Source organism: Amblyomma mixtum, chromosome 3 (assembly GCF_055824585.1).
Source record: "Amblyomma mixtum isolate Tamu chromosome 3, ASM5582458v1, whole genome shotgun sequence".
NCBI lineage: Eukaryota > Metazoa > Arthropoda > Arachnida > Ixodida > Ixodidae > Amblyomma > Amblyomma mixtum.
Genome location: NC_143014.1, coordinates 138,552,983 through 138,566,778, shown reverse-complemented (window position 1 = coordinate 138,566,778; position 13,796 = coordinate 138,552,983).

Sequence of the window (13,796 nt, the reverse complement as noted above, 5' to 3'; positions counted from 1 at the left end):
CTGGACGTTTGGTTTCGGTTTGATGGGGTTTAACGTAAATAAGAGACTAAGGCTATGGGAGACGCTAGAGGGGAGGGCTCCGGATAATTTCGACCACCTGTGGATCTTTAACCTGCTGCGACATCGTACAGTACACGGGACTCTAGCGTTTCGCCTGCACCGAAATGCCACGCTGCAGCCGGGATCGAACCCAGTCTTTCAAGTCAGCAGCCAAGCACCAGAACCACTAAGACATAGCAGCCGCCTTTTTCTAAACGCGGCGCCCTTGTTGGGCTGCGGCAGTTGATGCCTGCCTGTGCGGCTGCTCGACGGGGTAAACCTGCTTACCGCTGAGCTCACTCTGGCTACCGCCTCAAAGCAGGTGCGTAATACACCTTGTCCTCTCTCCGTGGTGCCGAACGTGCCGTTAGATTCGACGGCACAAAGTTCAAGTCCTCAAGGAGCCGAAGCAGTGTTATAGAAGAAAGTCTTTAATATCCTCTGCTATATATGGTATCCTTTGGTATGGTATGGTTAGGTATGGCATGGTAGGGTATTTTATGGTATGGTAAGGAACGGTAGGGCTTGGTATGTCAAGTTAGAGTATGTGGAATAAGGCATGCTGTGATGTGCTATGGTGCGGTATGGGATGTAAAATGTGTAGTATAAGGTACCCAAGCTGCCCATGGTGAATGGCAGAAACCGCACTGCAGAGCTCTGGATTACATTTGACTAAATGGGGCTTTGTAACGTACGCCGACATGGCACAGCACGGGGGCGTGTTTGTATCTCATCTCCATCAAAGTGCGGCAGCAGCGGCATAGGTTCCATACCGCGATGTCGGGCTCAGCACACGAACGTCATAACCACTTAGCCACAGCCGCGTAGACTATTGGTTGGTAGGAAATGATTAGAAGGCTCTTATTGTAAATAATACAATAGACGTGAAGGTAGGTGCAGTACTTAGGATCGTTCTGACTTTTCCAAGCAGTATTGCGCTGCTCAGTTAGACAGGTGGAACCGCGAGAGGCGTCTAACGACGTCTAGGTGCCCTGCGCAGAGCGTGGGAGGCATGCCGCAGTGTGCTTGCACTTTTAGCCGAAGAGGAGAGGGGAGGATGAGGTGGCGACATTTCGTCAGCGTAGTTGTCGGTATGATCACGACGTTTCGGGTCGGGTTTATTCACTGGGAACCCGATTTGGATCACAGTATTCACTTCAATGTACAAAAGAAAAAGAATTCTGAAAATACTCCAAGACAGCTCAAGAATACTCCACTGAAGAAAAAAAAAAGTCCAGCATGCTCATTTTGAGGCAAGTCCCAACAAACTTGCAGTCATTACAAGGGGATGTCGTTAATTTGGTCTCCGATTGGGCAGTCTTCAAGGCTAGCGTCAAACTCCTCAAAAACTAAAAATTTGGCGCTTAGCGCAAGTGCACCGAACTCGAACGGAGAATCTTCCTCTTCGGTTTCGTAATCCCTGCCGTCCCCAACATCTTCGTTGCAAAGCTGGCTGGCCGTGTCCATGTCTGTGATCCCAGTGCTCGTGGTCGAGGGGTCCTCTTCTTCTAGCGCCTCAGGCAACGCGACAAGGTTCACAGTACTAGATGTGTTGCCGCGATCCTGTGGAGACTGTTTTGCTCGTAGATGTTGAGCTCACAACATCGATCTCTCAAGATCCGCTCTCGAGTGGCGTGTCGTGCAGAGATATTACTGCTATCTGCGAGGGCCTTCCTCGTAGTGCATCCCTTGCCGTGCATCTCGAATTTACACAAGGCAGAACAAATAGGCGATATTGAACAATGTGGTTCGGGGTTGGTTCCCAAACTCGCTCGGTGGGGGAGGGCTCTCAACTGCGTGCGCGAATGTCCTAGCCCGAAATCCGATGAAGAAAAAGAGAAAGTTGAGAGTTGAGATAAGCTACAGGTGGGCTTAGCCTTGCGGTTTTTGCCGGCATTTGCTCCACCGTAGCGACACCTAAAATAACTAAAAGACATAATCCGGCCCCGAAGTCACAAATACAAATAATAGTCACTCATGCTGTCCCCATCCCGAGACTAGGTCCGTGCGCACTAAGTACTTTAAAAGAAGATGTGAAGCCTCAATTCAGCAGAATTGCTTCCTGCGCGGGAAAACAATGTGCTGAACGGAGCCGTGAGGGAGTCCTGCCCTCTTCAGAGAACCGAATAACGCGCACGTTTCCGCGTTGTAAAGGCTACAGCACAGTAAGTAATATCCTATATTACCGCACACACTGTACGTTGAACATGATGTAAACGATGCCAGGCCCGTCTTTTACATCCAAGCAAAATGTTCTTGAGAGTCACGGTATCTCTTTTTATTTTGGCGCCCGCTTCATACGATCATAGCTACACTCTGCGCATTCACGCGGGGGAGGGAGGTCAGCAAGAATCGCAAACTGAGTTCTTTAAGGCAACCGGCTACCTCATCCAAGAACAATAGAAAAACGCCGTAACTGCTGGGCTGCTTTTGTAGCCATTTGTTGTGCATTTCGGCCTCTAAAGGCACACGCCGTACATCGCCAGTCAGGCATCGATCACAAGCAAAAAAACATAGGATTGTTGCAGGGTTGAGAACGAAAGGAATATCAGCACCGAAAATTTCATCTAATGCCATCGTTAGCGATATCATTAAGGGCGATACAACATCAAATATGCCCAAGCGGCTTGAAATTTGACCGAATGATTTTTCAGAGTTTTCGAAGCATTCTAGTGAGCTGCTGCCTGATCTAGCAACATTTGTGACGCAGAAGATAAAAAAATCCCCGTGAAGCATTGTCTTCTGCCCGCAGATGGCTATTTTCTTGTGCCGGCACGAAGTAATTAGAGATGTGGCCAATTACGGTCATCTAATGTTGAGCCTATACCAGAAGCAGAAATCGTAGGTCATAAGCAGTATGAATGAGTCGTATATTAACTGTTATATTATTCAGCTGTTCTATGAACTGCCGTTTTTCAACAGCCAAGTGCTCCCGCATATGGGACTAGACACGTGCTTTGCTGAAATCTCCGCTGATGTGCGCCGCGAAGAGCGTTGCGGTGGCTGTGCGTTGTTTATTGCCAAGTTGCTTGTCTGCCTGCCATCAGCTCGATAACTACAACCTCGAATTGGCATCAAAACATCCCTAGATTCAGTTTCGCGGCGCTAAAGAAGCAGCGGGTTATGACTGAAGAATGTGACGGCATCGTGGCTGCATGCATGCTTAGGAAATGATATGATAAGTAAAGTCATTTTCCTGATTTCTCCTTGACTTGCATTCTAATTTGGCCCAAATATGTAACTTTCGATGTTGATTTAAGAACTTGTTTGTTTGTTTGTTTATGGGGTTTGACGTCCCAAAGCGACTAAGGCTATGAGAGACGCCGTAGTGCAGGGCTCCGGAAATTTCGACCACCTGGGGTTCTTTAACGTGCACTGACATCGCAGAGTACACGGGCCTCGAATTTCTCCTCCAAAGAAATTCAGCCGCCGCGGCCGGGATCGAACCCGCGTCTTTCGGGCCAGCAGCCGAGCACCATAGCCACTGAGCCACCGCGGCGGCATGATTGAAGAACTAGAATTAACTTAGGCTGTCTGCTAAACGTATTGAACGGAACTGCCAACTCTATATATTGTACCGCAGTGGAGTGCTTCGGATGAATTTAGACCCCGTCGAGTTGTTAACGTGCGCTGTGGTCTTAACTGTCTCCATCTAAATACTGCCGCCGCGGCCGAGAACGAACACGAGACCTGGGGATGAGCAGCTGAACGACAAATCCATCGAGCCCTCGTCAAGGTGCTTCTTGTGATCAACAAAAAGGTGCTATCGAGGTCTGAAGTCCTGAGGACACGCGAACGGCGATTAGGCCCCGACGTGGCATGTATGCCAAAAAATCGCTGTTCCGTGATTTCACTATCCCATTCCGAGCCCGAGACCATGTCTTCATTAGAAACAAGGGTGTCCTAGAGGTATCGGCTGATCACAGCAGCGATTTGTTCGCTGCTCACGCGTCCTGGTGACAGTGATGGCCGGCTCAGGAAAGTGAACGACATTTTTGAAAAAAAAAACCTTTTTTTTTCTCGTTTATCCGGAGGGATGGAAAACGGGAAAAAATAAAACCTGACTCGGTCTAGAGGGCCCGCAAATGAGATGTAGAACAATAGACGACACGCGAAATTGCTTGGAGCACTGGGCACACAGTTTTCGGCCGCCATCTTGGCTCGGTCATTGCCATGGAGAAAAAAAAAACTAAGACTAAAGCGTCCGGTGATAACCTTGAAGCCTAGTCATTGCTGGTCCTAGTCATTGCACCAATTGCAGCTCCTTTCTTCTCGTTTAGTCAGCACCAGCTTGCTCTTTCTTGCCATGTAGTGAGCATCGCTTGAACTTTGCCACGGCAAGAATCGGTACTACAAGGTGCATCGTAAAGGAGGACTCTGTGCCTGTGTCATTGTGATGAGCACAATTACGCGCCGCCCCAAGCGTTGGACATTTTATGCTCTGTTTTATTTCCACGCTGTTTTATTTATTTCGTATCAGCAGCCTTCATTGAATACAAGGAAGCATTTGACTTTGTGGAAACCTCAGAAGTCGTGGAGGCATTCCGCAGTCAGGGTGTGGAAGGGTGTTATGTGCAAATATTGGAAGCTATCTATAACGACTGCACAGCTACCATAGTCCTCCATAAAGTCAGAAATAAAATTTGAATAAGGAAGGGTGTCAGGCAGGGAGACAGGATCTCGCCAGTGCTATTCTTCGCCTGTTTACAGGCGGTATTCCAAGGCCTGAATTGGGAACAGCTGGGGATAAGAGTTAATGGAGAATACCCAAATATACGTTACACGCTACAGGAAAGAAGCAAAACAGAAGTAGGCAGAAAACAGTGCTTCTGGGCTGCTTCCTTGATATGTTCATCGTTCCAGCTAAAACCACACTGTGCCACATCATCCTGAGGCTCACTGGAACAACTAGCATTTAAAATAAATTATCCCCACAAGGCGAAAAATTCACAACGCATGGGGCTTGCGAGACGGTCGAATATCTGAGTTTTGTATCTTCCCTATGAAAAGTGCGGCGCTACGCTCTTCAGTCGAGCGCCAAAATTCACTGCCTCGTAGTAGAGTTCTTAATTATTTTAAGACTTAAAGGAAACTTCTTAGACTGATGTCACAGGTGGCCAATCAAAGCGGGAAATTCAGCCGTAGCTTTACAACCACGCTCAATATCTACCGGGTGTTTCAGCGGACACTTTCAAAAATTTTCAAGAATAGGCTTATTAGGTTAAAATTATGGCTTTTGTGGCATAGTATTTATAAGCCTGGCGGACACCAAAAAACGGGTGAGTCATCTTTACTAGTAAGCTCGTCAATTAACTTCTAATAATTAACTTTCTAACTACTAGTGTTAGGCGCCCAGTTACAATTAGAGATCTGTAGCCGGTCGTTAGTAATAGCCATATAAATGTTTACAATTTAAAAAACGCGACTACCCTTGGCGCTGTGTCTCGAAAAATTATGCTTTTTGGACTAGTTACGTGCACTGGAGGAGTTGTTTTTCCTGCATGCTTTCGTAAGCGCATGTATTTTCGCGCGATGCAGACACACTATGGCGAGCCACAGCGGCAAGGGTAATTGCGTTTTCAAAATTTTAAAAGCTGATATCACTATTACTAACGACCGACTACAAATCTCTAATTACAATTAGGCGCCTAATAGCACTATATATTTAAAAAGTCAATTATTAAAGATTAGTTACCCCGCTTTCTACCTAAGGCGATTGACCGGTTTTCTTGTGTCCGCCAGCACTGGTAATGCTATGCCGCAAAAGCCATATTTTTACCCCAAAAAGCCGTTTTCGGAAATATTTGATAGTGTTTTCTGAAACACCCGGTACATGGCTCACCGGTGACCCAAGCTGAATTGACATTCCCCCGGGGGCCATGGGGATAGTTAAATATACTTTGAGCGTTGTTTATACATACATTCAGGAGTTAGCAGCATGGCACTTTTTTTTTTCTTGAGAGTTTCATGCTCAAAACACCAAGACACTTTAGAAAAATTAAGAAAGGAAATCAAATCATGCTTTTGTGTGATGTCTATTTGTTGGCGGCGGTAGCTCTCTCGTTGGTTACTCATGTTACTGGACATTCAGTGTGTTTTTAAAACGAAACATTGCTAGTCTCATTACGAGAAAAGCCGGAGGCGTGTGTGTACCCCCATTGTATGAACGGCAAGAAAAATAGGGTGACGTCATCGAAGGGACATATGAAGCACGTAGCAAACGGAGCGCCGCCACTTCAGACATTCCTGTGCAAGTCGTTCGTCCAGTATACTTGCACTGGCCGACCGCATGTGGCATCAGTTTTCCCGACATTCGTACAAAAATTTCGGAAACCGTTGGCTGTACAGCGTTCCGGGTGGTTTCACACAATTTCTCATTGCATGTTTTTTTACTCGACATATTTGCCATTACGCATAACGTAAAGGGAAAGAAAGTTATAAGAAGTAGTGTAAACATGCCTCACTTAAAGAGTGGCAAAAGTTCACGATAAAGCGATTATCGTGAGTCCACTTGCGATAGTCTCCTGCAACGTCCCATCGCTGGCCTACCTTCTTTAGGAAGCGTCGTCTCACGGAAGCTGTAGCCGGGCAAGTCCACAGCAAGTGTTTTTCGTCACACTGGTCTGGCGCACCACCCTAATGGGGACACTTGTCAGTCACATCGAAACGTTTGTCATGCCACCGATGACGCACAGGAGTCAGAGCCACTCCTGCCCGATTCCGGCGCACAGATACCTCCTCCTCTCGAGTGAGACTACGGGGGAGAGGGAACGAACACGGAGGAATTAGAGCCCGTGTTCGCTGACGCAAAGCCTCTTTCTGGGAAACATGGGACAGGAACGAATCTGGGGAAGAGGGGAAGGTGGCGGGATGTCTGATGTGTCAAGGTGTGTCATTTCATCCACATGAATAATATGGGGATCCTGGGCATGGCTCCGAATCCAGTGTACGCGCACAGGGCAGGGGTATTTTGTGCAAAGTTGGTGAATGGATTGTGTAACTTGGAATGTGCGCCGGACAGCCTTAAGCTGCTTAAGGGCGGCAAGGGAGTCGGTGTAATTGTGAGCAATATCGAAAGCGGGTACGAGTGGAAGGGTAGCAATGACATTGTGTTTCATTTGAAGCTCCAAGGCAAGGGGGAGTAAGTATCCGTGCTATAAGTAGCGCGGGAATTAAGATGAGGATGGGAGGGACTGTAAACTGCGGTGACTCCCTGCAGTGCTGTGTGCGATTCATCAGTGAATATATTATGCACCCTGCAGGAAGATGCGCGGCTGATATCGGCGTCGAAGCAGAGAGGAGCGATTGTCTGTGAGTTGACAGTATGACCATGGAGGAAGATTCTGTAAAGGATGAAGCTGAAGAGAGATCTTGTGTGCTCTGTTTGGCTCACGCTGGTCGATATTTCACTTAATGTATTAAGTTGAGCGTACTTTTGCAGAATGGATATGGGTGTGATACGAGGAAGATAAATTATGGCACGCATAGCCTCCCGATTGATTGATTCAAGCGAGTCCCACTGTCGACGGGTGAGGCGATGAAATTGGGCCTGGTACACTATCCGCGGCTGGAGGATGGAGCGCACAAGCTGACGGGCAGTATCAATACGCGCTCCCCCAGAGCGCATAGCTATGCGTCGAATCAGACCGAGTAGCGTGAGCCGATTTACGGGTCACGTTTAGCCACGGAGTCCCAGCCCCTGATGTATGAAGTAAAAGACCTAGAACACGCTCACTTTCTACTTGAGGAGTTTGAAAACTGTTTACCGTGAAGGCAATGGGGCTGCTTTCCGTAAGCCTCTTCTCTTTCCAACGCGAATGAAACATGATTTATCACACGAGTGGATCAGACCCAAAGGAGCTAGGCGTGATATAAAGTCATCGAGTGCTTGCTGTAGCGCCGACTGTGGCACAGACGCATCTGGATGACAAGACCACAAGGTTATGTCGTCAGCATACGCCAGGACGCGTACAGAAGGGTTTTTCTCTAGGACTCGGACAAGAGGTATAAAAGTTACGTTAAATATTGTGGGGGTGAGGACGGAGCCCTGGGGTATACACCGCGTTGCATATACCTTACATGTGCTAGTCAAGTTGGAGGCTAGCTTGTGACAGGGATACGAGCCGATGGCATATGCAGCTTCAATTGTACGCATTTCCGGACTTTACCATCAAAACTGTATTGCAACCGTCAGCCGTTGAGCATTCCGCGCGGTGTCAAACACGAGCGTGTGTGTGTGTGGGTGGCCTCATACACCATCGTTGCATTTGATTGCAGCCGGTGGTGTGTGTGCTCGTACAATTAGCAGTGAACCATCCAAGACATCGGCAACACCCGAAGTGAAACGAGACTGTTCGTGCAAAAAACGAAACGCCGAGAAGCACAACAGTGGTAAAATACTGGCAGCCGTGATAAGAGGGCAGGGCTCGGTCCGAAAGTTTGTAATCTGGTGCGCAACCAATACGCAAGCACGAAGTCGTAGAGAAGAACTTTCAAGCATGTAAAAACAATACTAGTAAGCAATGTACCCAGGGACAGTAATGTTTTGGCATCCCCTCACCAAAGCAGTCGTAAGTGTCCCTGCCGTTTTTTTTTTTTCCATAGGAACTTCAGGTGCATACAATTAATAGTTTTCCTTCCTGTTTTATTACTGCAGGTGTAAAAACATGCTACCGAAGAAATCAACAACATATTCGCCTGCAAAGGCAATGCTCGAATGTTTTGGTTTTAGGTGCGCAGAAATTGTTTATGGAATGTGGGGCTCGCCATGCCACTTTTTGCGCAAAATTTCGCACCAACATACCACAACAAAACCAGCACGAATTTTATCCTTTGATAGTTTACACGAGATTAAATATAGCCTACCTATATGTTCCTCCCAGTCAAGCGAGCTTTTTTTATAAGAAAAGAACCACTTCAAGTGGTAGACAATGCAAAAAAAAATTATTTTCTTTTGAAGTACTCCTCCCTGAGAAATGAATGTATAAAATTTTCTTATAAAAACTTGAGCAGTAATGCACCTCTTTACAGGCGGTACTGGTGCTAAGTCTTACGAGCAAGACCGGTCAGGCTGCTAACTGCCAGTTGTTTCTGTATTCCAGTACTAAAGAGTCTACCGTAGCGACAGCACTGGAGGGCTCAGGCGGACCTTCGTGTGTTCACATTGTATCTGTCATGTTAATAACCGATTACTTTTCTTGCACCCTAGCATCTTTTATAGCTTGCTACTGTCTACTGGCACCATTGATTTTGTTACTCGAGGTTAATAGCTTCGTAGATATCATGTGAAGCCGAAGCATTGCATGGGTGTTTCATCCAAGCAGAGGTGAAGAAGGGCATTGTTTAGGAAGCAGTTCTGCATCGATTGAAGTCGTCATGAGACGTCATGCATATATCTAGCGACAACTTGCATTTCAACAGAAAGAGGGAAAGAGAATGCCAGAAGGAGCGTAAAGGTCAGCCGGAGGAACAGGTGTCATGAACACTCGATATGCACCGGAAAAAGTAGAGGAGCTAGTTAAGTTCAGACAGAAGTGGTGTCAATATTTCACTGGAGTTCATGATTACCCGCACACTGCTTGCGTCGTCGCCACTGGCCCCGAATGACGACGACCGAAAACTCGGGCATGGGAGCCGAATGGGCGTAACCGGCCGTCCGCCGACAGGTCGCTGTGGAGGTGCACCCGGCTAGCTTCGAAAATTCTCACCTCAAGCTACATGACTACGCAGGCATACGATATTGAGAGGGTAGCAGCTAGGGCGCGAGACACGCGCTCGCGCGTTACGTTCGCATTGTGGAACCCTGTACTAAACCCCTGCAGCTTTTCCTTTGTGCCTGTGTACCGAAGGTATTGCGAAGCTGGTCTCTTCAACATCTGTTGTCGGTATTAGGAAGTATCACATGCCGAAATGGGAATGAGTAGGTGATTGCATCAGCTCGTCGCATGATGTGAAAGGTATCCTGAACCAACTTGAGAGTTAGCACATTCGGAGGAGGCTAAATACGTCGCCGTATGTATCTCGGACAAGTTACAGCTGGGTCCTATCAGCGCCACATAGCCTGACGGTGGAAGGTCGAAATGAATTCACACTACGGCTTTTCCATCTGATTTATGGTTTCACAGAGGAGCCACCCTTGTGACATCAGTAACGCTTTTCATGACTGTGGCGACACCAATATTTGCTACGGACACAAGCGTCCTCCCAGAGCCTTAATAAGCGAAACGTAAGGGATGTCAACTGGAAAGTGGGGGAGATAAAGCCGAATTCTGTTCCTATGTCACTGTCATCATCATCATCGTCACCATCATCGTCAGCCTGACTACGCCCACTGCAGCGCAAAGGTCTCTCCCATGTCTCTCCATTTAACCCCGTCCTCTGCCCGTTGCGGCCATCGTATCCCCGCAAATTTCTTAACCTCATTCGCCCACTTAACTTTCTGCCGCCTCCTGCTACGCTTGCGTTCTCTAGGATCCCAAACATTGCCCTTAAGGACCAGCGGTTATGTTGCCCTCGCATTACATGCACTGCCCAAGCCCATTTCTTGCGGTTGATTTCGAATAGGATGTCATTAACCAGCGTTAATGTCAGCGACTAGGATGTCAATAACCCTCACCGACTCTGCCCACTTCCGATCTATTAACGTTAAACCTCTCATTTTTCTTTCCATAGCCCGCTGCGTTGCCCTTAAGTTAAGCTGAACCCTTTTTCTTCTTTTGTTAACCTCCGCGTTTCTGCCTCATAGGTGACTACCGGTAAGATACAGCTGTTGTATACTTTTCTATTGAGGGATATTGGTAAACTGCCATTTACGATCTGAGAGAACCTGCCCTATGCGTTCAACCCCATTCTTATTTTTCTAGTTATTTCCCTGTCATGATCGGGATCATCGGTCACTACCAGCCCTAAGTAGACATAGTCTCTTACTACTTCCAGCACCTTGCTAAAAATAACGAACTGCTGTTCACTTCCTAGACTGTTGAACATTGCTTTGGTTTCCTGCATGTTAATATTTAGCCGAAGCGTTCGGCTCTGCCTGTCTGACACATCGATCATGCTTTGCATTTAATGTCCTGAGCGACTTAGCAAGGGAATGTCATCAGCGAATCGCAGACTACTTAAGTATTCTATATTAACTCTAATCACCAACTGCACCAAATTCAGGCCCCGGAATACCTTCTGTAAACAAGCGCTTGATAGCATTGGCGAGGTCGTGTCTACCTGCCTGACACCCTTCCTTATTGGAATTTTATAGCTGACTTTATTGGCTACTATGGTAGCCCTGCAGTAGATATAATCTCCCCAGATATAATCTCCATCCCCACAAACCTTATCCAGTGAGGCTAGGTTAGCAGTGCTGTTGGAGGAATGAGCGGGTATTCAGTGGGATGTCACTGCAATGACCTCATTTACGCATGGGCTCGAGCGTTCCGCATTATAATCGCTGTTTAATTTCCAAAAGGAAAAAAAAATCACTTAGTAGGGCAGTCAGTGGGCATCGTGCTGCAGCAAGCTACTTCTGCAAAGTTTCGTGCGCATCGGCGTTAGCAGTTGCTGGTGCTGCAGTATGACCACACAGGAACCTCGGCCAACTGCGAGATGCCTTCCCTTTGACTACAATACGAGATGGGCAACCGCGCTTTTCAACGCCAATGTTGCACAGCCCGACGCAGTAGCTAGTGTTGGGTTCCCTTTTATTTACTTCGAGCGCCACGCCACATTTTGAACGAGATATTAGAGGAGTGTGAAGCATATACTGCGCTGTTAAAGGGCAACTGCATAGGTTTTAGAAGTCGACGAGGTTAAAGGGGTCGAACGTGTGGAACTTGCAGGTACAGCATGCGAAGTCCTTTTCGGATAGCGTATGAAATTGTACGTAATCGACGAATAACATCGCGATGGCCTTCACGCTTCTCCGCAGCGCACGGCGCTAAGTGGTGGGCGCATGATGATGTCATAGACGGTATATTTGTTTGTTTATGGGGTTTAACGTCCCTAAGCGACTAAGGCTATGAGAGACGCCGTAGTGGAGGGCTCCGGAAATTTCGACCACCTGGGGTTCTTTAACGTGCACTGACATCGCACAGTACACGGGCCTCTAGAATTTCTCCTCCAAAGAAATTCAACCGCCACGGCCGGGATCGAACCCGCGTCTTTCGGGTCAGCAGCCGAGCACCATAACCACTGAGCCACCGCGGCGGCTGGTCGAAGGTATAGGTAGATTTACAACGTGGAAACACTTACTTTAAAGGAAAAAAAAAACCAGCGCAACCGAAGGTAAAACCCAGGGAGAGTTGCTTGGCGGCCTCAAACAAGGCACGGCGGGGTGTGTTTGTCGCCAGCGGTATTTTCAAATCTTGCCGTTCCCGACGTCACACGAAGCTTGCCCGCACTCCTTTTTTGCACTAAGAAGAAGCCTAACACTCACTCGTCGATTGCGTGACTTGGCATGCTTTACTTGGCATGCTTGGCATGCTTTACCTAACCTATATAGATTTGAATCCGTGAATTTCACAGCATTCATAAAATGTGGTGCAGTTGCCCCTTATCGGTCGGATTTACAAGCGACAGCCTGCTTTTATTACTGATAATATTGCAAGCAAAGGCGCATTTGTTTTGTCAACTTTTCTTTTGCGACATTGTAGTGGCCTGTCCTGCACCCTTGAAAAGATCGTTTGACTGAAGAAAGAGCCTACAGCAGTTGCTGCATGGGCTTGATACGCTGGTCAAACCGCGTGTGCAGGTGTCTAGTTAGCATACTGGCTTCCAACATGCCTATCTTTAAAGACTGAATGGTTTTTTGGCGGATTAAATTGTTGCCGTTAATAAAATCGCTAATAACGATAGTAAAATCGCTAATAAATTGAATCTCGACAAATTTACACACAGAGAATTTTGCAATAATGAGCGCTTGGTTAGCTTGCAGTGAAGTTTAATGCACCCTGGACAAAAAGTTGGAAGTGATTTTTGTGGGTATTTAAACACACAACAAATGCCTCACTTCTCGGTGGCCACCTCAAATGTGCCGAGAGGAAACTGATGACAGAAGAAGTGAAAGAAGGTATAGAGAAAGAGGGGTCGCACTGAAGGGCGTGGGAGTAGTTATGACCAGCTGAGGTTTAATGTAACGTGCACTGATATCGCACAGAACATGGGTGAACGAAGGAGTTTGGTAGCTGTAGAGCACCGATTGCATAGATAGCCCACGATTTGGCGGTAAAGTAAGAAAAGATCTTCATTGCGACCGGAAAATATGCTTGAGGAACGGAACCGTGTGCCGGCTGGAAAATTTTGCCCATCTGATTGCATACTTTGTGGTTAATATACATGTCGATATGTTCACGCCTTAGCGCCTATGCAATTTCGAAGGTTCATAAATGCACGAAATTTGCTTATCATTCCGATAAAAGGCAAAAAAAAAAGCCTAGGCCTTATCGTAATATGAACACAAATCACCTAGCAAGGTATGTGAAAAGTCAGCCAGTAAGTGAGAGCTGTAAACAGGTCGGAGCCCTTATGAACACCTCACATTGCCGTTGAAGTTCATTAAAACGTTTGCGCTCAGTAAACAGAAAAAAAAAACAGAGATAAACTGAGACATACTTTGTGCCCGCACGCATGGTAGTATCCTCGGAGAGTGCATATCGTAGCGCAACAGCGCGTCGGGACTTAACTTTTCACATGAAGCGCAGCTGTCTTTATGCAACGCCGAACACCAGTTTTTGTTTTACCGACCGAGCCAACGTGGCAGGCCTAGT